The sequence below is a fragment of the Thamnophis sirtalis genome, unplaced genomic scaffold, assembly GCF_051295495.1.
Source record: "Thamnophis sirtalis isolate CommonGarterSnake01/CBP01778 unplaced genomic scaffold, rThaSir2_p1.2 scaffold_3, whole genome shotgun sequence".
In the NCBI taxonomy this organism is placed as follows: Eukaryota; Metazoa; Chordata; class Lepidosauria; order Squamata; family Natricidae; genus Thamnophis; species Thamnophis sirtalis.
In genome coordinates this window covers 34967703-34994137 of record NW_028261383.1, presented here as the reverse complement: position 1 = coordinate 34994137, position 26435 = coordinate 34967703, and the positions used below count along the sequence as shown (strand labels likewise).

Genomic DNA, 26435 nt, shown 5'->3' with positions numbered 1-26435 from the left:
TGGCCTCCTTTGTGGAAGTGGCTTGACACCCATGTGACCAGATGGGAGTGGCTTGCCGCCCATGTGACCAGATATGAAGATGCCAACGACACTTGTCAGAACCACCTTAAATTACCTCACACACAGCACTGGCATGCATAAGAATATGATGTAAACTTGTTTTTTAAAAGGCATCTTTGGTTTGCGTTAAAACAACTTCAACACACGCAATGTTCTGATTGCACCACAAACGCAGAAGTCATCCTTACCTTTCACAGAGGCACTGAGTTTTATAAATATGAGCTTGATAGTGTAGAATAATCATATCCAAGGACCAGTGGTGGGTTTCAAAAAAGTTTGGAACCTCTTCTGTAGGTGTGGCCTGCTTTCTGGGTCCACTGGTGGAACCTCTTCTAACCGGTTCGGTAGATTTGACGAACCGGTTCTACCGAATAGGAGCGAACTGGTAGGAACCCACCTCTGGAACACTGTTACTGGACCATCAAAGGTGGTCCCTATTTTTCTAGTTTCATTTTTTACATGCTTTCGAACTGCTAGGTTTGCAGAAACTGGGAGAAGTAATGGGAACTCACTCCATTACATGGCACTAGGGATTTGAATCGCCGAACTGCCAACCTTTCTGATTGACAAGCTCAGCGTCTTAGCCACTAAGCCACGGCGTCCCTTAAGGTATTGGTTATAAATCATCAATTAAAATCTCACATAGCTCAGGATCTCCTTATCGGAGATATAGCTTCTTCCAGGTATGTTCTGCAGAGGAAGTTTGCTGAGGATCTCTGTCAGCTACAAAATGCAGCAAGAGGTGAACATTTTCAGCAGGAGCTCTTTTCCTATGTAAAGCCGTTCTCCCAGATGATCGTGCAGAGGTATAAGTTCTCTGCACCCTCGCTCCTGATGTTCAGACAGCTTTGACAATACACGTTCAGAGATTGACATGTGAGTAATCAAGAAATCCTTCAGACATTTGATAAAAGGCACTGATGATATATGGTACTAAGTTTTACGATCACAGGATGATGATGATGATGATTTACTCCACTTGAATTAGGTTATTATACTTTGGTTGACTGATTTGGTTTGGGATGATTGAGTACAATTATTAATATTGTATTTATATTTTGCTGCTCATGTATCCTAAAAAGAATTGAAAGAATCAAAAGGCTTGTTATGATAGTTCGCTGCCCAGAATCACTTTGCCTGAGACAGGCAGCCGTAGAAATCATTTAATAGATGAATTTTAGAAATAATAATATAACAAAAGTCCACATGTGGCCCTTGGTTTAATTTCACATGGCACTCAGCCCAATTTCAAACATCTTTTGCAAATCACTGGTAGAGACCTCTAACTGTTGTTAATTATTGTTTTTATTTTCCCTCCGAAAGCCAGCTGGATAAGGAAGAAAAGGGGAAGACAGGGAGAAAGTTGCATCTAATAGACAGAGAGAATGATTTTACCAAACATCATCCTTGGTTTATTTAAATTGAATTGCATTTATTTAAATTAAATTAAATTGCATTTACTGAAACTGGCCTCAGAGACAGAAGCATGTGTACAGTCTGAAAGAGGATTATCCACAGTGATGGCCTAGAGAATTATTGTGGCCTTTTGTGGCTACCAGACAGCCATATATCCCAGTAAGAATACTTTCACAGTATGACAGTGATCAAGCATAAGCACATTGATAGCTAAAACCTGGTCTCAGCATCTATTTGCATGCACTGTTTTGAGAAAATGTACATTGGTGGTGGTAACTGATGTGCAAGTTAAACTTCAAAGTTTTAATGTACCTTACAGTAATCTTAGATTTATCTTGTGGTCTCCCATTGAAGAACTGGTTCCACTCCCGCTTAATATTCAACACCAGCCAAAGTGGGATAAACATTTCACTTTAATGTTTCTTCTGGTTCCTTACCTATATGAAAGTCGAATTGTAGGAACAAGAAGTTCTTATATCTATGGAGAATCTCAATCATCTAGGTTATAGTTCTCCCAAAGGTGCTTTTATTCAAGAGGCAACTGGATTTTCTGGTTTTTCATTAAAGAGGTTTAGCTTCTCTATGAAGAGAAGCAAAACATCTTTTTTTTAAAAACCAAGAAACTCCAGTCACCTCTTGAAAAAGCACCCTTGGGACAAGGAGTTCTTACCCTTAATTAATCTGTGGGGCACTGGAGGGAGGTGGAGAGGAGAAACCACACTTTCCTATATGATGTATATATTCAACATTGTATTAAGTGATCTTTGGACAGCCCTGATATGTTTAGGACAAAAGTCCTTCAGGTTGCTTTTTTGGGGTGCATCTTTGAGTCTGTTGTGGCTTCTGGTGACTCCCTGGATTAAGTCCCTGTAGCTTTCTTGGCAAGACTTCAGAAGTGGCTCACCCTTGCCTCCTCCTCTTTCTTTGGGTTGGCCCAAAGTCACCCTTTGGGCCAATCCAAAGAGCCTCATGCTGGGAAAGATTGAGGGCAAAAGAAGAAAAGGATGACAGAGAATGAGGTGGCTGGATGGAGTCACCGAAGCAGTAAGCAGTGAACTTAAGTGGACTCCGGAGGATGGTAGAGGATAGGAAGGCCTGGAGGAACGTGGCCCATGGGGTCGTGATGGGTCGGACACGACTTCGCAACTAACAACAGTCACCCAAGTGGCTTCCTGCCTAAGGCACGCTAAGCCTCATTCCAGGTCTTCCAAAACAGACCACCACAGCTTGAGATGAGGTCACGGTAGCCACGGCAAACAAACACCGCTCAGTTTATGATTCAAACAAGAGGGACTGACTCCTCGACCGAGCCTTCAAAACAACAATGCGGGCAGAGGCGTGGCTTCGGAAGGCAGCTGCAAGCGGCACCTCCGGCGCTCCCCCAGCAAGACACCGTCGCCGCGCCGCTCACGGACAGTTCGGCGAGGCAGAGCTCTCCGCCCGCTCGGCCGGCTGTCAATCATTCTCTCCTCCCACCCATCCACTTCGCGGCAGGGCGGGCCGGGCGGGCCGGGAGTCCCCGCGCGCCCTTTTTGGACAGCTCCTCGTCGACCCAGCGCCGGCGCGCTACTTGGACACTTTCCCGAGCCCTCTCTTCCCGCCTTCCCCACCCCGGGCGCGGCGTCGCCCCGCAGAAGAAGAAGCAGCGCCGCTTCCCTTTCCTCGCCCCGCTGATTGCGGGGTATTCTCGCAGGCGTAGCGCGCACGCTCGTGTTCACACACACACACACACACACACCTCTCTCTCTCTCTCACACACACACACACACAGGCACACACAGGCACGCACAGGCCCCTCCTCTACTTAATCACCAAACCCCTCTTTCTTCGGAGAAAGCAGCAACAGCCGCCCAAGCGGGCGGACGGGCGGGGGTGGCGGGCGGCGACGGACTGAGCCGCCCTCCTCTTCTTCCTCCCCCCCTCCCCTCCCTTTGCCTTGCCTTTCCCGGCACCGCCTCACCTCGCTAGCCTCTAACCCCGCGCGCCCATCTGCCTGTCCGAGAGATCCCAGCCCGGACCTGCCGCCCCTCCTCTCCCAGGGATCCCAGATTGGGACCTGCCGTTCCCCCTCCCTCCCTCGCTCGCGTCCTCCTTTTCCCGCTGCCTAGTGGCGAGATCTCGTCCTCCTTCCGGCTGGGATCCCTTCATCACCTAGACGGCTGTCCCTCTCCCGTCGCTCCCGCTCCCGCTGCCTCTTCCTAGCCTGGGCTCTACCCCCGGGATGCCTCCGCTTTGGGGAAAACCTCGCTGATCCGCAGCTCTGCTCAGCCCGGCGCAGCCGCCTCTGGGGGAAACCGACAAGGCGCCTCCCGCTCGCCTGGAAGATCCGGCACCTTGGACAGCGCCCCAGGTAGGGATCCCTGGTTTTCTGGCCTACGGTGGGAAGGAGAGCGGCGAGCGGCGCTAGCAAGCCTTTGTCTGATCCATCGCTTCGCCCTTTGGTGGGACAGGAGATTCGTAGCGCCGGGAGGGCGACCTGGGAAAAGGCTATTCCGGGTCATTAAATGCAGAGGGGGAGGGGGCAACCCGGGCCGTTGGGATGTGGGAAGGGTGATGGGACCACTGTAGCGTGCGACTACAGCAGGGTATATCAATCACCCGATGTTCGCTCTGTGGCAAAGTGCCAGCGCCATCCCTCGTGTACAGGGCAGCAATTTACAGAGCGGGTGCTTTGCAGCAAGGCTTGGATTTACGCCTGGTGCCAACCGGGTTGATTTAATGCTCCGTCCCCGGAGCCAGGCCAGGGAGATGGCTCAATCCGGAATGAAGTCGGAGCTCGTTCTGGGCATTTCCAGGGTCGGGAAGGCACTTGAGTGAAGGAAGGGCTAAGGAGGCACATTTTAGCAAATTAGCCAGGCTCAGCTGACATCTAGGCCTTGCGATTTCCCATGTACTCCTTCTGCTACTTAGACCTTCCACCAAACCTATCCCTCAGCCCCTGCCGGGTACACCCCCTGCTCCTGTTGGCCTGCTAATTTGGGGTGCTAATGGCATGTTTGCCCAATCAACTATCATCCCAGAAAACTCACCTCTCCCCCTTTTTTAAAGCATGACCCACCCACCCCACCCGTCTTGTCACTAAACTTTTCCTAAGGTTTGGGTGAAAATTCTGCCATGGGACAGTTTCTTAATTCCCCTCTTTCTGTCTCTCATCCCAAAGAAAAGCCATGGGTGGCATCTGTGGGAATAGGGATTCGGGCAGTATGCAGGGGAGTTTGTCTGCGTGTAAAGGCTCACCTGTAATCCCTGTGGACTTCTGGGATTCTACCACCCATAGCCTATATTGGGATGACCCCATTCCAAATCAAGTCCTCACCGTGCCCGCTTTCTCCCTTGACCACCGGCGGCCAACAGTTCTCTCCTGGTTCAGTCGATGCTTAGGAAATTGGGTTAATGTGCACCTCAAGCCTTTGAGGCAGCTGCGAGCATGCCTCCAGGCAATGCCTTGTCTCTCTTCAGCAGTGTGGAGCGATGATTTGCTCAGGGGTAGCTGCAGCCTAAATCTAAATGCAACATAAAGAGAGGTGGCAAGCCCCCAGGACCTCAGCTCCTCTGAGATGGTGGATGTCCGGCTGGAGGATGCACTCTGGCCAGGAGCTGATGGATGCAAAAAGGTTCTAGACTAGTTTTTGTGCAGCAGGGATAGAGCAGAAGGTAAATATATAGGCACCACTAGCAGGTAAAGAATAAAAGCAATCACAACTGCATCTTAAAGACAAATAGATTTTCAGGGCATACAGCTAGTCCAGAGGTGAGTTGCTATCGGTTCGCACCTGTTCAGGCAAACCAATAGTGGAAATTGTGACTGGGTGGCCAAACCAGTAGGGACAGCAGGCTGGCTACGCCCCTGAATTGGTTCCCTGGTCGCCGCAGCATGTTTTTTTTGTCATTTTTAATGTTCTGCACATGTGTAGACCTATTTACAGGCAATTGCGCGCACGGAGAACACACAAATCACGTGTGCAAATTGTGCACGCACCAAATCAGCAGTAACGCGGGCAGAAACCCATCCCTGAGTTAGTCCTCAACTTACAACCACAATTGAGTCCCAAATTTATGTTGCTAAGTGAGAAATTTGTTAAGGGAGTTCAGCCCCATTTTATGACTTTTTTTGGTGCATTTGTTAAATGAATCATTAAATTCACTTAAATGAGTTGCTAAATGAGTAACATGGTTGTTAAGTGAATCTGGTTTCCCACATTGACCTTTGCTAATCAGAAGGTCGTAAAAGGTGATCACATGACCCCAGGATTCTGCAGCCATCATAAATGTGAGCCAGTTGACAAGCATCCTAATGTAAATGACCATGGGGATGGACATAAGTGTGAAAAATGGTCATAAATCACTTTTTTCATTCCATCGTAACTTCAAATGGTCACAAATAAACTTATTGTAAGTTGAGAACTCCCTGTGCTCTTTTAAAAATTTCTTTGTTGGGATCAGAACCTATATTTCCAATATTACACGCTCATGCCTATGTCGATCAGCCAGAGGTCTGATCAAGGCTCCAGCTAACTAGTTCTAATAAACCTCCTACAATGTCCCCAGCTCCAAAGTCCACATCCACATGACATTTGCAAGCGTACACAGGGAAAGTCCTGTCTTACAACTTCTGGAGGTAAGTTGTTCCATTGGTTTTCCTGACAGTTAGAACCATTAATCAATGGAACAACTTCTCTCCAGAAGTTGTGAATGCTGCAACACTGGAAGTTTTTAAGAAGACATTGGAACAACCATTTGTCTGAAGTGGTGTAGCATTTCCTGCCTGAGCAGGGGGTTGGACTAGAAGAACTCCAAGGTCCCTTCCAACTCCATTCCATTCCATTCCATTCCATTCCATTCCATTCCATTCCATTCCATTCCATTCCATTCCATTCCATTCCATTCCATTCCATTCCATTCCATTCCATTCCATTCCATTCCATTCCATTCTATTCTATTCTATTCTATTCTATTCTATTCTAATGTTACTAAGTGTTTAGGCAAGATTGACACCTTCTGTCTTCTCTGGGAAGCCAAGGCCTCAAAAGTTTTCCTTCCTGGTGCATCTGTCATTCAGGGCTATGTTTTCTGGTCTCATTCTATCATGGAGCTTTGAATGCCCCCATAGGCAGAGCTCTGTGTAGGGGAAGCTTGCCTCTCTGCACTCAGCTGTCCAACTTTTTTTGAAAAAACAAAAACAAAACACCAAGCCATAGGCAGGGTGAGTTGTTTGCTGATTTGTTTTGAAGGGTTCCCCCCCCCCCATGTAAAGAGGTCTGCAGTGTTACATAGCGGGTTCTGACTGAGAAGTCCAACCTCTGTTTTCTATGCTTTGAGCAGTAGCCGAGAAGGAGGATCATGTTGCAAGAAATAAAATACTGCGTGGAAAGAATGGCCAAGGGAATGGCCAAGAGTTCTCTTCCATTTTGGAAGAGAACTCTCTGAATCAGGGGTTTTGGGCTGCAGCCCAGTCGGCCTGTATGCGCACCCATGTTTCTTCCCTTCTTAATGCTGCTTTGTGTATAAATACAGGCTTGTTTACAAATTGCATATGATGAAATGGAGTCTAATCCACCGAACCTTATGCTGCAACACATTTGTTAGGCTTTAAAGTACCACAAATGCTCTTTTGGTTTTGCTGTGATAGAGTAGCACGTCTCTCTCTCTCTCTCCCTCCCTCTCCCTCTCCCTCTCTCCCTCCCTCTCTCCTCCCCTCTCTCGGAATGGCTTTGCCTACTCAGAGGTGCAGGGATAAATAACAAACTGCATGATGTGAGTCTAAGCCTCATGAAGATTTGCCTTTTTGGCCCAAGCCTCTTGTTGGAAGGATACAACCAATTTCGTTGTATTTATTTTGTACAATGACAAACTATGGGAGGTCAGGATTACAGTAAAACCTGAATTCTGCTCAGGTGAATTCTCTTCAGCAAAGGGGCCCAGGATGGCCACTAGATCAGGGGTCACCAGCCTTTCGGACCTCAGCGAGCACTAAATTCATAATTTTGAATCCCGCGGACCACTAATATGATCTGCCTAATGACTGGCTGGGTGGGCGTGGCTAGATGGTCATGTGACTGGGTGGGCGTGGCCAACCTGATGTCACATCAACGGGGGGCCTTGATGGCTTCTACTCGACCCTCCCCTCCTAGCCACTCCTCACCTCCCCATCTGGGCTCCTTAGAGCCCCAACAGGAAGCAGATGTTGGAGCTAAGCAGCCACCAAGAGTTGGCAAAACAGCTGGCTCAGTTCAAATTGGATCTGACCGAGAAGGAGGTTCAGCAGAAGCACCTCACTGAGGACTACGAGCATAGGCTTTCCAAGCAGAAAGAAGAGCTGCAGGAGTGCAAGGTGAGATACCAACCCCTGGAGGCTCAATGGACTGAGATGGTCAGCCTGTTCTAGGCCATGATGCAGTCCCACTGGAGCAAGGCCCTCTGGCTCTTCGCCACCAGCGGCACTTTCCTCCAGCCTTTGCCAAAGCCCCGCACCAGGAGGCTGAAACAGACCCCAAGTCGGAATTTCTGCCCTCCTCTGACCCACACAAAAAGACCCTTAAGGGGGAGACTCTCTGCAGCAACACAAACGTTCATTGCATATATCTGGCCCAGGGGGTGTAGTTTGAGGACCCCTGATTTAGTGCAATATAAAAAAAAAGCAAATAATTTTTCTGTGGACCACCAAAATTTTCTCGCGGACCACCAGTTGCTGACCACTGCACTAGAGCGTGGCAAGTGAGAGAGAGTAAAAAAGAAAGAAAAAGATTTGGCTTTCTCTCTGTCTCTTTTTCAACAATGCATCGAAGCTTATTCCCAAGGTGATGTCTTTAGCCTCGAAGTAGCAGGGAGGAAAGATACATTTCTATTCCTGTCAGCATGATGGTGCCATAATTTTAAATAACTTTAAAATGCAAAACCCGCATATGGCATGACTGAGGAGTTGCCTTTTGCTGGTTTGTGTAGAAGCCGTTGCAAAATATTGGCTGGCGTCAGAGGAAAACTGAGCTGTGTGCTTCGTACACTGAAGTTGTACATCAAAGCCTCCTATCTTGCAGACTCCAGCAAGTCCATTAAGCTCCAGGAATACAACCTCCTTGCCACCCTGCTGCCAAAGCAGACTGGTACCCATGGGGGTGAGATCCAAGCCAGGGGGCCCTGTGTTCAAATCTCTTCCAGGCTGCAAGCAAACCCCGTGGGTTTTAGACAAATAACACACTTCTCAGTTTCACGTTGATAAAATGGGGATAACAGCTACATCTACCATCATTTTACGATGGTGAATTAAAGTACAAGTAGTCCTCGGCTTACGACCACAACTGAGATCAGGATTTCTGTTGTTAAGCAAGGCAGTTGTTAAGTGAGTTGCACTTGATTTTACAACCTTTTCTGCCACTGTTGTTAAGCCAATCACATTGTTGTTAAGTGAATCACATTGTTGTTGTGAACATGGCTTCCCCCATTGACTTTGCTTGTTGGAGGCTGGCTGGGAAGAGAGCAAATAGCAATAGCTCGTAGACTTACATGCCACTTCACAGGGCTTTCCAGCCCTCTCTAAGCGGTTTACAGAGTCAGCCTATTGCCCCCTACAATCTGGTGTACTCATTTTACCCACCTTGGAGGGATGGAAGGATGAATCAACCTGGTGATCACATGATTCCGGGATACTGCAGTCATCGTAAATACATGCCACTTGCCTAGCATCTGAATTGTGATCAAAATGACCATGGAGGTGCTGTGACAGTCATAATGCGAGGATGAGTTGTAAGTCATTTTTTTTCAGTGCCACTGTAACTTCAAACAGTCACTTTTTGAAAGGTTGTTAAGTTGGAGATTACCTGTGGATTTCTTCGGTCGGAAAGCCACCTCCACAAACCTTTGGATGATATACGTATCCAGATGCAAACCTGTCTGCATCCATCCAACTGGCATTCCTCAGATGTTGCAGACCTGCGCTTTCCCACAATCCCTGCAAACTCAGGTTAGCTATCCCTGAAAGAAATGGATAAATAAATCGCTGTCAATAAAGAAATAAAAATGCCAAGGTAGAATTCTTTGTAATAGTGGCGAATATCTGTAGCACGGCTGTAGGATGAGGGTGAAGATTCGTTCTCTGAGCTTGTGGGTTGGTTTCCGAACATTTCGTTACCAGGCTAGGTAACATTATCAGCGGAGTTGAGGGGATGTCCGTGTCAGTGTTCCTTGGTTTATAAGGGCTTCAAGGGTGGGTGTGTCGAGTGAGGGTCTTGTGACAGCTGACCCATCACAAGACCCATCACAAGCCTCACTTGACACACCTGTCAAGGCTCCGACAGATGTCCTAATTAATTCATGAGTCCTGAGCCAAGTTTCAAAAGAAATCCAGTTCTTTATTAGGAACAGCATGTCAGCATCTACTCTCTATGGCACGTCGTTTATGGTTCAACTTTGACCCTGTTCCCCCCCCCTCTCAGTCTGTGTTCTAAGTCACATTCTCCAACAAGGCACCCCTGCGGGCTCTAGAAGTCCACACCTCACATCCTACCCTGGAAGAAGGTATGTGTGGAATGTGCTCCCCTTTTGCTGCCTATGGCAACTCGAGAGCAGACTAGAAATGCTGTTGCGAGTTGACAATACCCACATCTGAAGGCCTTATAAACATAACACTGACATCCCCTCAACTCCACTGAAGATGTTACCTAGCCAGGTAACGAAATGTTCAGAAACCAACCCACAGGCTCGGAGAACAAACCTTCACCTTCACAGAATTCTTTGAAAGGTCCATTAACAACTATGGATTACAAGATGCCCTATGTCCCTGGGTTTTGATGCACCCAACTTGGTACCAGGACAGTTCTGAGGAAGGAACGGGGTATGCATGCAGGAAAAGTGTGACAGCAGCCTGATTAATATTAATGGGTGAACTAACCAAGGTGGCACAAGTAATGGAGAAGCTGGCAGATTGCATTTATTTATTTCCTGCAAAATGCTGATTCCTTCACTCTGTAAATAGATTCTGGAGCGGATGTTTCTGGGGCTTGGCCCCATCGCTGCTGTCTCCTGGGACTTCAAGGGGAAGAAACTGTCAGTGGCTGGGAGGCAGGAGGTGTCTGTGTGTGTGTGTGCGAGGAGGGGGGAGAGATGAAGGGCAGCTCCCCTCCAGCAATCCTGCTTGGACGTTGAAGCCGTGAGCTTCCCTTTAGCTCTGGCTGTGCTGATGCTGTGCTGAGCAGGGAAATCATCCTTGCATTGGCACTGTAACTCCCGCCCATGGCAGAAACCTTTGTGTGGAAGTGGGGAGGGTGGGAGTATGGCATGGGGCCTTGGAAGGTGGTGGAAGAGAAGAAGGGACTGCTGGAAGGCTCTGGGTAGAATTCCTTAGCCTGGGTCAGGCCCAGGGAGAGACAAGAGCTGGGCAACTGGCTTCTAAACTCTTATTAGCTTCTATTAGTCCTCGGACTCATTAATCCACGGGGATCAGGAAAGAGGACATTTGGGGAGGGGGACATAGGAGCCCTCACATCATTTTGATGATAATAATAACACTTAGACTTATACATTGCTGCATAGTGCTTCACAGCACTCTCTAAGCAGTTTACAAAGTTGGCATATTGCCCCCAACAATCTGGGTCTTCATTTTACGGATTTTGGAAGGCTGGGAGGCTGGGTCAACAAGTCTCATCAAAGGAACCACACCATTGGCACTGCATCATAGTGGCATGAATGACCCTTGCACTTGAGGGGTTCTAAGTCATGTTTTGTGGCTAAGTGTGGTGGGCTAGCCCAGTCGGGTATGGTTTACCCCAAAGCCATAAATATACCATGATTTAAATATACGATACATGCTTGTATCTTTACAATTTATATTGTTTTATTTGTTTCTACTACGATTTAATTGCTATGACTATGCTATGCTATGACTATCACTAAGTGCTGTATCTTATGATTCTTGATGAATATATTCTATTCTATTCGATTCTACTCTACTCTACTCTATTCTTATTCTACTCTACTCTAGTCATTCTTATTCTTATCTATTCTATTCTATTCTATTCTATTCTATTCTATTCTATTCTATTCTATTCTATTCTATTCTATTCTATTCTATTCTATTCTATTCTATTCTATTCTATTCTATTCTATTTAATACAGGGGCAAATCTAGCCCTACAGCTCCACCTTGACCCTAAAATTATAGGGAAATCTCCATGAGAGTATTAGAACCATCTAGCCCAGCAGCCTTTATCCCACTGTTTCCTAACCTTGGTAGCTTTAAGGTGGATGGACTTCAACTCCCAGAATTTCCCAGCCAGCCTTGCAAGTCTTAAAGCTGTCTAGGACAGGAGATACAGCTTTATCCAGGCATCTTATAGAATGAGTCTGAGCTACCATTTTAGGTAAATCTAGCTCTCAGGTAATAAAAGTTTGTCCACTCCTCCCTTACACTATTCTGGATCCCACAAGCTTAACAGCTGAGATGAGCAATCCAGTCACCCTTGTGAAATAGGTGGCTATATAAATTTGATAAATAAATTGATCAAATATCTCTTCTTGTGAAGTCTGAAACAAAGAACACTTTGTTAAAGGACAATGTACCGGTATAAACCCAGCCATTTCCCCTAAAATGGACAGTTCCATTTAGTTCACCAATACCTGGAGGCAACCCTACTGTTCATGAATCTATCTGTCTTTCAGAGAAACCTAACTTTTTTATCATCAGGACTCTCGTATGGCTGTAAGTTCCATATATAAAATTCTGTGAGTACTTGGGCGGGATGTGTGAGATGATGGGTCAGATATTTTACATGTAGAAGTCTGGTGAGGATTAACTCCCGGCATTTCCAAATAGGATTGCTAACAACCTTCCTTTGATACCTTGGAGAGTTGCAACCCTCAATTATGAAAGATAATACTCAGCTAAATGGATGAAAAGTCTGCCTGTGTAAGGCAGCTTCCTGTGTTCATGATCAATTTCATTAGGAGAGAGGGAGGGAGGGAGAGTGGGAGAGAAAGAGAGAAAGACACACACACCACCCTGTTCTGAAACCTATAAACGAGAAGGTATGATTTGCTGAGTTTACAGCCTTGGTTGAAATCTTGACGATCAAATTGTGTTGAGCTTATTCTTTTATAACATTTGACTCTTATTCAGTAGGTATAATGTACATCCAAAACATTTTAAGGTTTCAAACTGAAAATCCTTCTCCCAGCATCTCCAGGGTGAGCATTGTATCTCCCCACCCTTTGTGTTAACAGGCAGATCAAGAAAGCGATAATAAAAGGATAATAAAGGTGCAACTACACAAGGCTTTCCCACCTCTGGTCTGATTGGCAACAGCTGTACGGGGATTTGGGCTGAAGGAAGTCAAAGGTTAAATCCATTTGATCTACTTTGTAACCGCAAACAGGGAACTGGCAACTAAATGTAGTGACAATTGTGCTTCCATCTTCCAAATCAAGTTGGCACAAGGAAAAGAACTGAAGGTACCTTGTCAAACTCAATAGGACTCAGTCGTGATTTCCTACAAAGGAATATTCCACCTGTTCTGCTTTCAGCTGCAGCTCTAGTTTCATAATATGCCTCCTCCCCTGAAGACTCATACAACCCATACCTGAAGATGGAGAAGCTTCATGTGTTGACACTCAGAAAATACTGAATTCAGGATTTTCAAGTTCAAAGCTGTTTTCCCAGGTGTATGTGTGTCTGATTGTAGATATATGCTGCAATAAACACCTAGGCTCGTGATGGCGAACCTGTGGCACGTCTGCCACAGGTGGCATGTGGAGCCATTTCTGAGGGCACACAAGGCCCTGTCAACTCCAATATCGAAGTAAGCTAATTGTGTAACTGCTTCTGGTGTGTCTGTGGTGAGATCATCCCAAATGCTTTGAAATTTCCTGAGGGAACATTCTTGAACTATGTGTGTTATAGTTTGTTCCGTGCACCACAGTGTCACTACGGGCGGTTGGGCCCTTCCCCATTATAAGAGCTTTGCCTTAATTCTGCATTGTCCTGTCCTGATTCTATTCAAGTGGCTCCGTATTTTTTGCAGCAACTGCATTCCTGGAAAGTGGTTTTGTTGGCTCTGTGTGATCTGTTTGGTTGAGGGTTGTTAAAAGTTGCCAATCTTAATTGCCATTCTTCATCTAGATCAGTGGTCTTCAACCTTGGCCATGACTTGTGGACTTCAACTCCCAGAATTCCTCAGCCAGCCTGGCTGAGGAATTCTGGGAGTTGAAGTCCATAAGTTGTAAAATGGCCAAGCTTGGAGACCCCTGCTCTAGATTGTAAGTCTGTGATATGTTATTCCAAATTAGTTTCCTAGACTTAAGCCTGGTGAGAGGTAGAGAGTCTAATATTCTATGTATTGGAAGGTCTTTGGGAGTCAATGGGGTATTTATCTTATTCCATTATCGGACTGTCTGTTGTTGTTGCCTGAGATCAGGAGGGGTGATGTTAGAAAGAACATAGAGACATTATTCTCATTATGTCTTTAAGGTGAACATCAATCTTGTTGGTATGACAACTTCTCTCTCCCCCACCCCCAAGTGGGTATTTCTAAATGTTACAGAGTGGGAGGGGTACAATTTAAAACCTCCAAGGAGCTCAGCATTAATTGATAATAATGATTGATTCCTACCAAACAGACTGACCATCCTGATATATTCTAGTTAATTCAACTGAAAAGCTCAGCATGCTTTCAAGAGCTCTCTCTCTCCCTCTCTCTCTCTCTCTCCTCCCCCCTCCCTCCCTTCCTTTCTTTCTCTCTCTCTCTCCAGCCCAGCCTTGGGAGAATATACGTAGTTTGGAGCTTCCAGCTCAAAGTCCTGAAGTGTGGCATTTAAATGTTGTGCAATTTTAAAATATGACAGAATGGAATGGAATAGAATAGAATAACAGAGTTGGAAGGGACCTTGGAGGTCTTCTAGTCTAACCCCTTGCCTAGGCTGGAAACCCTATACCACTTCAGACAAATGGTTGTCCAATCTCTTCTTTAAAACTTCCACTGCTGGGGCATTCACAACTTCTAGAGGCAAGTTGTTCCACTGATTAATTGTTCTGTCTGTCAGGAAAATTTTCCTTAGTTCTAAGTTGCTTCTCTCCTTGATTAGTTTCCATCCGTTGCTTCTTGTTCTACCCTCAGGTGCTTTGGAGAATAGGTTGACTCCCTCTTCTTTGTGGCAGCCCCTGAGATATTGAAACACTGCTATCATGTCTAATTGCACAAGAGGAAAGCTTTTACTGAGAAATCCCCTTATTCATCTGTAACCATCCTAAGGAGTTTATTGAGAAAGGGGATATTTAGAAAAATAACAAGTGATGCCAACAACCCGAATCACAAAATCAAATGCATAAATTGTAGTTGAACTCCTCACTTGTTACCTTCTTGGATGTTGTTAGGTAAGTTTTCTTTGCTTCTTTTTCTCATCAGGAATAGCCTCCATTTCTAGATGATGATGATGATGATGATGATGATGATGATGATGATGATGATGATGATGATGATGATGATATCCATTCAGTCATGTCCAATTCTTGTTGATTCCATGGGCCAGGCTTTGCTACATCTTCCAATTTCTTAAAAAAAAAATAGCCATAGATAATTGAAAGGCAATTTCTTTTGGAAGAGAGTTGCTTTGCCTAATCAGTTAAATTGCTCTATGTTGAGGGCAAAAGAAGAAGGGGACGACAGGGAATGAGGTGGCTGGATGGAGTCACCGAAGCAGTAGGCGTGAGGTTAAATGGATTCCAGAGGATGGTAGAGGAAAGGAAGGCCTAGAGAAACGTTGTCCGTGGGGTTGTGATGGGTCGGACACGGCTTCATGACTAACAAAAACAACAACAACAACAACGTGTTGGGACTCCTTGGGCCACCAAGAAAACCCTAAATTATCTAACAGCTAAAGGCACCCTCTTAATAACCCTTGCTGGAATGATACTTAGAAGGAGAATACAGTCGTACTTGAGTTTTCACTAGCGAGGCTATTGTAGTAAAAGAATCACAAAGGAGAAGATATTTTTGGAAGATGAAAGAGGAATTTTGTCTCTTCACAGCTCTCAGCAAGGAGTCAGTTTACCGAATGGTGTAGGTGGCACTCTTGTGGATAGGAAAAAGATCAGTTTGTTGTACTAATTCACAATGATACACAATCTCTATGGCAAGCGTTTGATTGCATCCCCATGCCTCCAGTAGCCTCCTACCTCTCTATAAAGCCTTTGGAAGTAATACGCCGCATGCTCACTCTTCTATGTTGGGTTGGTTTTCCAATCAATACTGTTACTGAGTCAGTGGTGAGATTCACTTACTGTTACTATCGGTTCGCCCAGCATAGGAAATGTGAGCGTGTGCACCAGTGACGTGCGGTGAGGTTTATGGCTGGTGAGGCAGTCCTCTCCCCCAACACCCCACTGACTAAAGCACTTTCTTTCACCCGCCTGAGCTCGTGGCAGCCCGAGCATTGCATTTATTAAAGAAAAAAGAAAAAAAGGAAATTTGAAGGAAAAGAGGGAGCGTGGGGTGGGGGCATCAGAAATGGAGAAAGAGAGGAGGAAGAGTGAGCGTGACGCTGCAGCTTTAAACAGAATGACAGAGTTGAAGCCTCTAAAAAATGCATCCTCTACTATGAGCAGGAGAACTGTGTACCTCAACTACCTCGGGATTTTTTAGGCTTTTAACCCTCGCTTAACTCTGCTTGAGCGCCTAAAAAGTCAGAGTAGATGAGGCATGCAGTTCTCCTGCCTCATAGTAGAGGGTGCTTTTTTAGAGGCTTTTTTTAAACAGGCAGTCATTCACAGTGTGGCAGCAGCTGGCTAGCCTAACCTCATCACTCACTTTTTCCCGTTTACATTTTTTTTCCTTTTCATGATTGACAGTGGTGAGGCTGTGCCTCCCCTGCCTCCCCTGACTGCACATCACTAGTGTGCACATGTGTGCAATGTCAAAAACAGCGATATAGGATGGGCTTGTACCTGGGTGGATGGTCGCCACTACCGTTTCATCCAAACCGGTCCGAATTGGCTGAATCCTACCTCTGTACTGAGTGTAATGTTAAGGATAGGTAGTGACTCCATCCTGCATGTATACCAGAGGTGATATTGTGCTGGTTCGCCCCGGTTTGGGCAAACTGGTAGTGGCGGTGGCGGGAGGCTCCACCCACCCGGACGTCATCACGGACACTCTGCGCATGCGCAGAAGCGCCACGCACAAGCATGCTCCTGGTTCTGAACCAGGAGCAAAAATAAGAGGATTTCATGCCTGACGTACACCACAATTGCATTGAATGAAGACTTTGCAAGTTCCTTCTCCTAGTCTACGCCTCCGTCAATGTGACTGCCATTTTATTTGATTAGTGTTGGAAACATCTGCAGAGCTCAGATGGACAAAAAGGGTAAAGTATGCAGAGAGATTGGGCATGATTTGTTTTCCCCTGGCAATGGCTTAGAAGGAACTAAAACAAACAAACACAAGTCACACAATTCTTCAATGGCCTTGCACGAACACATCTCATTCTCTTTGTGGCTGTTGCCATTGCCCTCTCTTGTCTGCAGGTCAATCCACCCAGCAGGCTGGAAAGAGGCAGCTGTGAACTGCCTCTGTAAATGCTCACTTGCTCAGAGAGGCAAGTCGGCAGCCAGCCATAGTAGGAAAAAAGCAAAACAATGGGGGCCCTGATCCCTTTAGCTCCCAGCAGACCCCTAGCAAGGCTGATCCTCAATGTGATCTCCATACTCTCCCATGACTTTGAGCTCTATGCCTCTTGGGCATCAGCCAAAAGAGTTTTTCTGCTTTTACCTTGATCTCCTCAATATTGTAGTCATTTCCCCCCCTCTTGCTGCATCTCCTACATTTTGGGAAGAGCTTCTCAATACATGATATATGCCAATCATGTTCCTTGAAGCCCCAAGAAGACACATGGAATTAGTTCTGAGCAGTTTCCTTTATTGTTCTTCACCTGTGGATACGAACCTTGCCAAACTAAAGCAACTATTTGCATCGGTAGAAATATACTCTGGGAACAGTTAGGAAGGATCCTAGGAGTAGTGCTGTGGCCTAGTGGTGGAGTTCTTGCCTCATAATCAGGAGGCTGTGTGTTTGATCCTAGGTAGAGGCAGATGTTTCTCTCTCTGGGCACAATGAGAATATATCTCCTGAACAAAACTCCCTATTGGTGATAGGAAGAGCACCCGGCCATTAAACACTTTGCTAGCTCCATTCAGTTGCCCAGACTCCACCCTGCAAGGGATTATGGAGTCGTTAAAAGATGATGATGATGAGTTAGGAAGGATCCTCCTTTAGCCCTCTTCCTCTAAGCTTTGCTGTCTCTTTGCCCCTTGGAATGCAGCCCCTCCCTCCTGGGAGTCCAGACTACATTCCACCACAGTTATTCAATGTTTATTGCCAGTCAAGCCAGAGAAGCCAATTTTGAATGCCAAGTTTGACTGCTTGTGCATGTGTTGTTTCTGAAAGCAGTCGACTGACTGCTGACTGAATCTACAGGGGTGTCCGTAAGACAGATTTTTTAAGAAAGTCAAGATGGTACCATCTTGTCCTAAAGGTGCTTTTTCAAGAGGCAACTGGACATTCTTGTTTTTTTTTATTTGAAGACATTTCACTTCTCATTTAAGAGGCTTCTTCAGCTCCGACAGGGGAATGGAATGGAAAAAGCTGTAAAAGCACCTTTGGGACAACCATGACCTGGATGACTGAGAATCTCTACAGACTATGGTACCATCTTGTGACTGAAACTCTGCCTCTTTTTTATGTGTGTTGCATACACGAAGCCCATTAAAAAAAGCAACAGGTGGAGCTTTGATTGAACTATCATGGCTGCTATTGAATTATTATTTTTTACTCTGTCCTGGATACCCCTGGGGCTGTATACTTTAGTATATGAACATGAGGTTTACAAGGCACAGGAACACAGCTCCCATCCCATTCCAGCAGCCAATAATTGGAAGATGAAGAAAGTGGCCCCAGAAATTGCTATAATACTATATGAGACATAAGCAACATTATTAAATGTATGTCTGGGGACCACGTCCAAAAGCAATCCAATTTGGGTTTTGTCTGGCCTTACTTTGCAAACTGTAGTTCTCGCTTTTGGGAGAAGTAATGCATCTCAGCTCTTTTTCCTGAATGTTTGCTCCTTTAATTTCATCTGGCCATGGTTGCAGAAGGCAGAAGGAATGGCCTTGAAGGACAGGAAGAAGGGCTGCTATCAAGGCAAGGGTCGGAGAAGAGGAACCTGAGGTTGGACATGAAAATAGCTTTCAGGAAGGAAAGATCAGGTCCATATGGGAAAGGTCCAATTAAACTGATTTATTGCTAAAGAGCCTACAGCAGTGTTGGCGAACCTTTTCGGCACCAAGTGCCAAAACAGGACACGGGCGCAGGGGGGAGCACCAGAAACCAGAAGAGGAGCTCCCTGACACGGATGTGCGGCAACGCCAGAAACCGGAAGAGCAGTTCCCTGGCATGCATGCGCACGCCAGGAAGCTGAGCACCCGGTTTTTGGTGTTCACATGTGCGCTGGCCACCTGGTCTTCCAGTTTCTGGCACGCATGTTCGCAGGAAGACCAACTGGCGCACCAGAAACTGAAAGATCAGCTTCCCAACATGCACATGCGTGCCAGAGAGCTGCTATTCCAGTTTCTGGTGCTCCTGCATGTGCAAAGAGCAGCTGGCCAGTGTGCATGTGTGTGCCGGAACCCAGAAGAGCAATGGGCAATGGCTGGCATGCCCAGAGAGATGGCTCTGCATGCCACTTCGGCATGCGTGCCATAGGTTTACCATCACAGGCCTAAAGTATGCACATGAATCTCTCAACTAATGATTAGAACCTGCTTGAAGTTACATAAGGGTCAGTGGAATTCAAATGGAAGTCTGATTGTGACTATGTAGGGATTCTAGGCTGGTCCCTCTTTTAACTCCATCCCAAGGTTTTGCCACTTCTCCTACAATGACTGGAGAAAATGTCCCAGACAGGCCCCTCCCTAGTTTACCCAAAGATAAATTGAGGAAAGCGGGAAGCATATTCTGACTTGCAGGGCTTAGTTTCCATAGTTGTTGCCGTAAAAATAGTCTTGGTCTGCATGTCAGTGGTTTCCTAGTTTGATTTACCTGGTAGAGTGTGAACTTTGGGGTGGAGCATGTGTATTCAAGAACTCAAGATTCAAGAGGTCATGAAGAATTAGATGTGATGCTCTGGAAATAGCTTCTTCTATTGTACTTCAGTTCAGAGGTTGCTCCTCTCAATCCTTAAACCCAATGCTAAGTTGTATTCCTCGTCAAGGCGTTTTGTGTAAACAAGCTCCAGCTCCAGCTCTTTCTTTGCTGTGGCTTCCCTATTAGTGCCTAAACCAAGAAACCAAGGATGGAGTTTTGTGTAGATTTTTAGGTTAAAATACAGAAGGTTGCATTGTTTATTTTGCTTCAGGCAACAGAACTCTGTCCTGAAATTGTTTTGACTTGTCCCTGATTTAGTTTATCCCTGATTTGGAAGAAAACCCTATAAAGAATCCTTGAGAGATTTTTAAGTAGCTAAATTTCAGAAATTTCTAATAAAACTTTGCAAAACTGTCACTAAAACTACCTTCTTGTGTCTCTAAATGGAGGGGAGGGGAGAGAACCATCCTTTCTAAAAGGAGTATCAAGGAATTAAGAACAAAATCAGAGCATTAAGAGCCTCTTTAGTTCAAAAGCTTTAAAGTGGTGGAAGGAAGTATACCATCCATGATGATTAAACAAACATTTTTAACAAAGAGGCTTGCTTATGACAGGATTAGCACTGTTCACATTGCTGTCCTATATTCTCGATATTTTAATGGTGTTTTGCCCACAAAGCATGCAAGTCTGGAGGATCCAATAGGAATATTATTGATGGATATCCATCAACTTTGTGATCAGATCTACTAGCAAAGGTTTTTCATCAAGCTATAATGGAATATCAATTAAGGAGGCTATTTTTACCTCAGGGATAAAATGAGAGTTCCTTGGTGTTCTCTGAACTTATTTGTTTTCTTACAGATGTTTCATTACCCAAACTAGGTAACATCAGCAGCAACAGCAGCAATATAATACAATACAATATAATAATGTGAAGTAAGAAAAATAAAGAAACCAAAGAGAAAGTTAAAACGAGCAGGAAAGAAAAGAAATGGAAAAATGGTTTTCCAATCAGCAATAAATGTAGATATTGTCTTTTCGCCAATTCAAATCAATTTGGCCAACTCAGGAAGTTCTATCATTTTCCCCAACAATTCCTCCATTGTGGAGAGTACTGAAGCTTTCCGTTTTTGTGCATAAAATAATCATGCTGTAGTGATCACATACAAAAACAAATTCCATGACTTTCCCCACCAACTGTTCGTCCATCAATCTCAGAAGAAAAACCTCTGCCTTCAATGGTACGTTAATATTTAAAATCCTCCGAATCAGTGTATGTTTCTGAATCTAGATTTATTTTTATTTTTCTTAGCTTTTTTACATGTCCAGCAAACATGATAAAATATCCCTTCTTGTTGTTCCCTTTCCAACATAAATCTAAATGCCTTTATACATTCTAGACATTTTCACTGGTGACATATAGCAACTGTACATCATGTTATAAAATTTCTCTCTATGATTATAACATAATGTACATTTTTATCTTTTCAGCCGCTTACTTTCCCAGAATGTTACCGGCCATAAATTCTTTTGTCTACTTTAAATCTTTCTAATGATTGTAAATAGGAGAACCATTGATAGTTATATTCCTGCCACCAGTTCTTCTCTAGATTTTATTTTATATTCCTCCTGGCAAAATTTTACTACCTCACAATAAATTAGCCATTTTTTGTTTGCAATTATTTATCATCTATAAAATGCTTCTTGGGCTAAGAACCACAAAGGAGTTTTCAGGCACAATCTGGGTACGGGTCTGTTCTATATTCTCATAATGAATTTTAAAATCTGCATTAATCTTGTCTTAGCCGTGCCACAAATATCCATGCCACCCAAATGCCAAGTTGTGTTCATCTAGCTCCAGAAGCCTTCTATTTCTCAGCAACACCAGTTTTTTTCCACCCATATGAAACAGCAAGCTGCAAAATACAATTTCAAATCACGTCTCCTCTTCTTTCCTTTGCATCTTGTAACACCTTTCCTTTGCATCTTGTAACACCTTATATTTAACTTGTGGTTTTTTCCCCCCTCTGCCACACAAATTTAGATCTATCGTTCTGCCACTGTTTAAATGGTGCATCAGTTGTCAAAACAGCTATGGTCTGAAATGAAAACATCATTCTAAGCAAGACAATCATTTTTATCACAGAAATTTCCCCCAGCAATGACCATTTTCATTAACATCTCCCCTTTAGCCCCTCCCCAAAAAAACCCCTGAGTATATTTGAAAGATATGCTCAAAAACAGAGCCACGAAAGGGAAGTATTTGGCCATGTTTTATCCAAAAAAGAGAAGGAGAAGAAGGGGAAGCAGCCATTGATGGAATGGTATAACAGAAAAGTGGAGAAAAGGATATTTCTTACTCTCATGAATGGCTGTCTTATCATCCTTCCTCCTGCCCTTCTCTATAATTCTTTTCTCCCTTTTTGATAACATATTCATTTATTTCTAAAATTTCTGTGCTGCTCTATTCCAGACCGGCATTGAAAAGCATAATAAAATGGTGTCTCACCTTTTGGGGGAATTTTTGCCTTGCACCTTTATTTATTTAGCGTATGGCAATGTTACATTAGTCAGGACACTACAGTGTTATTACAATGCAGTTGTTTGGTTGCCGACAATTGGCCAGTCGGTTCTGTTCATGCTAATGTACTATCCAGAGTTCATTACATTGGGTGTACTAACTCCACATTCGTAAGACTTGACAGCTTTCTGTAGCATCATCCGGGGTTTTTCCCACCATCAAGGTCACCTCGCATTTGGGTGTCACCTTCGGGCAGGTCTGGCACCGATTGAATTCATACTGCCACTCCAAGTGCCATTTTTTCCACCCCCATCCAAGTGGTACCCATGTATCGACTTGCATGTAGCTTGCTTTCAAACTGCTAGTTTGGCAGAAGCTGAGGCAAGTGATGGGAGCTCACTCCATCACTTGATGCTAGGACTTGAACCGCCAGATCACCAACTTTATCCAACGTCATTAAGCCACTGAGCCACTGCACCTCTTTTTGCCTTGCACAACTTAGTATTAAGCCAAAGCCCTGGACATCAGGGTCTATGCTGGTTGAGGCCTCTTGGATTTAAGATCCTTATGAGGCATTGGGTCAGTGGTGGGTTGCAGGTGGTACGTCCCGGTACGGGTGTACTGGAGCCTGCCTGGAGCACTGGATACTATTCCGGTACAGTGCTCCAGAGGGACCACCCGCCTGCCCGAGCTCCTTACCGGACTTTTAAGTCTTCAGTGCTTCCGTGCGCACGCACAGCGCATACAGCACCTGAGCAATGCTCTGCTGAGCAGCTGGAGTGTTGCAGAGGCTCACAGAAGCGGTAAGACCCATGCGCGCACTGTGCATGTGTGTGTGCGTGCTGCACGCATCCATGTAGACGCTGCCAGGCCCATTCCGTACTGGTTGGAACGGGATCCAGAACCCACCACTGCATCGGGTTGAAGAATGCTGGAGATAGCAGCATTCAACTCTTATCATTGTAGCCCTTTGCCCATTTTAGTTCTACTTAATCCAATACGAGATTTATTTATAGCTAGTCCTTGGTTTAAAGGGGCGTGGTGGCTCAGTGGCTAAGATGCTCAGCTTGTTGATCAGAAAGGTTGGCAGTTCAATGGTTCGAATCCATAGTGCCACGTAACGGAGTGAGCTCCCATTACTTGTCCCAGCTTCTGCCAAACAAGCAGTTCGAAAGTATATAAAAAGGCAAGTAGAAAAATAGGAACGACCCTTGGTGGGAAGGTAACAGAGTTCTGTGTGCCTTCATGCTGGTAACATGACCATGGAGACATCTTTGGACAGTGCTGGCTCTTCAGCTTTGAAAAGGAGATGAGCACTGCCCCCTAGAGTTGGGAACAACTGACACATATGTGCAATGGGAACCTTTACCTTTATAGTCCTTGGCTTACGCCCATTTGAAGGGTCCTTTGTGTTGTCTGAGCTTGGTTGTTTTCTTGCAGATGTTTTCATTATCCAAACTAGCTAATGTTACGTAATTTGGGTAATGAAATGTCTGCAAGAAAACAAGGAAGTTTAGAGAGCACCAAGGACCCTTCATTTCAACTACACATATTCTTCTTTATTGCTTACAATCATTTATTTAGTGGCTGTTCAAAGTTACAACAGCACTGAAAAAAGGGACTTATGACCAGGTCTCACACTTATGACAGTCACAGCATCTCCACAGACATGTGAACAAAATTTGGCAACCAGCATGTATTTATGGTGATTGCAGTGTCCCGGGATCACATGATCGCTATTTCCCAGTCGGCTTCTGAGAAGCAATGGGGGAAATGGAATCCACTTAACAATTAACGACCATGTGACTCACTTAACAACTGCAGTGATTCACTTGAAACCATGGCTAAAAAAGTTTGTGAAACTGGGCATGGTTCAATGAACAACTGCTACCTTGCTTAGCAGTGGAAATTCTGGTCTCAATTGTGGTCATAAGTCAAGGACTACCTGTACTTCTGAGCGCACTTAGGCTGAAACTGAATCAGTGCATTCATTCCATATAGGAGAGGTTTGTATATTCAGTCGTTTAATGAAGATTTGTGGCCTTTCTACAAAGAACCCCTTTGGCAGGCCTGAAGGCCCAACAGAAAAGATGGCTTCCAGGCCTGACTGGAAGCCATCGCTTGCGCTGGGCCTTCAGGGCTGCCACCCCCTTTTTCCCCCCCGGTAGCCAAATGTGAGAAGAAAGTTAAGAAAGGGCAGATTCTATTGCCATAATATCCAGAGTGCAATGTAGCACTGCTTCTCCAATAAAAACAATATCAGTTTGAGTGATCATTTGAATAATATCGCATCAAGGCCAACTTTTGGATCTGGGGGCGTTACTACTGATTACACACATCTAATTAGTTTTATATATCCTGTGATAAGAACATCATTTTGATTCAATTATCTCGATTTCCAGGATATAATATATGTTTGCATGTATAGCTCCTGGCAGGAGCTTAGTATTTCCCCCCCCCCTTTTGCGCAAAATATTTTTGACACATTTCTCTTTGTTCAAAGTCGTGGAGAAGAATAGAAGTTACAGCTAATCACTTTTCCCTAATAGCACCAGAAGATGCACTTCTTTTGAACTCCAGAACTGTTCCATATATACAAAACTAGACCTTGAGTGATAGGTTTCAGTGATAAAGAACTGATAGCCTATCTGAAAATATTTATGAGTTCATGTAATGCAGTTGGGATGGGAAAATGGAAGGCTCTCTTTCTCCTTCTCCTCCCAATCCCTCTTCCCCCTCTCTCCTCCTTCTCTTCCTTCCTCCTTTTCCTCCCCCTCTCTCTTCCCCTCCTCCCCCTCTCTTTCTCCTCCCTCTCCTTCTCCCTCCCCTACCTCTTCCCCCTTCTGTTCCTTCTTCTCCCCCCTTCCCCTACCTCTCCCCCTTCTCCTTCTCCTCCCCCACCCTCTCCTCCACCTACCCCTCCCCTTCCCCTATCTCCCCCCCTCCTCTTCCTTCTCCAAATTTGTAGCTGCAGCTTGTGGCAGGGATCTCCACAGGATAATTAGGTGCAGAGTAAGTGGAGCTGTTAGTAGCCTGATTGCTGGATTTCCTGAATTGGCACTATGAGAGGCATCTTCCTTTGTCTGGTGTCAGCATCCTTCCTTCCATCCGAACTTGATTTTAAAGTCCTCCTCCTTCTTTATGCCCATCCTGAGATCAGCTGCACCGGATTCCCTTGGACGCAGGGAGAAAAGTCTGTCCGCAATCTGTCCTTCCATCTTCTGATGTGTGTGTGTGTTTTGTGTGACTTTGGGCCAGCTCCTCATGATCCCCAGATTAGGAGGTTCAGCCCCAGGGATTCTTTTGCTTGTGTGTTGCCGTCTCCAGCGCACTGAATAAATGATGAATGACAGAGGTCAGGCAACAACTAAGCCTCCACAGGGAAGGCAGCTCCCGCTGCCTGAACACGGCTTCCCACTTAGCAGTAGTGTGTACGGATCTTTGCGCTGAGATTTTCCAAGATTTTCCCCCTCCCTGAGTTGCATCCACCTCCCTCCCTCCCTCCTCCCTCCCTGCTTGGCTGGGCTTTTGAGAGGCGTCCTATTTCCTGGAGCAACTTTCAAGATGGCTAAGTTTACAGGAGCACCCGGCCAGGCCTCTGGAGAAGCCTTCCTCTGCTTGGGTAGTCAAGTGTGCCAAGTCTGGCTGTTTTCTCCACTTCGACATGAGCCGCAACACTGTGAGTCAGTGCGCCAGCTACTGAAATAATAATGAAGAAATGCTGGGGGCTTGGAAAGGACAGAAGCAAGGAACCAAGTTTTGGAGGTGGGGGAAGAGGACACAGAGTCACTCTCCTTCTGCAGAGGCCGTATCCTGTAGGCTTGGCATCTAAGGACAACGGGTGGGTGGGATGAACATCCGATATGATTGGAAGGGTCTTTAAAAGGACCAGTTTCCCTTCCTTGTGATTGCCCACAACTTAGAATAGACACCCAAGCTGGGTGTCCTCCAATTACAATTTTTATAGACTTCAGCCACAGCAGGCATTTAACCTGATGCTTGGTAATTCTGGAAGGTTTGATACAAAAATGTTGGAGGGCTATTAGAAATAACAATTAAAAAAAAAACCTCCAGCATAATTTAAAACACTTAAATCCAGAATGTGGAGGCTTCCCAGCATACATCTTGGTAAGCATATTATAAAATGGATACTCCTGCAGCAATCTATAATTTCCCCCCTATTGTGTGGTTATGTTGTTTTCTCCCAGACAGCCTAGCTTATGAACAGTTCCATCACGAGTGTATCAGACTTAATGCGTTTTTTTCAACCTAATAGTGTTTCAAATTTCCAACATGCACCCACCATTTTTGTCAATT

At 45.2% G+C, this 26435-nt stretch overlaps 1 protein-coding gene across 1 annotated transcript in view; it reads left to right on the top strand.

Moving 5' to 3' along the window:
• The first annotated feature begins 3406 nt into the window (after window positions 1-3406).
• The window catches only part of GABBR1 (gamma-aminobutyric acid type B receptor subunit 1), a 189700-nt gene continuing 166671 nt past the window's right edge, over window positions 3407-26435 (top strand). The window contains exon 1 of the mRNA XM_014054638.2: window positions 3407-3826. The gene's annotated coding sequence lies outside the window, so the exon portion shown is untranslated. The remainder of the gene's footprint in view (window positions 3827-26435) is intronic.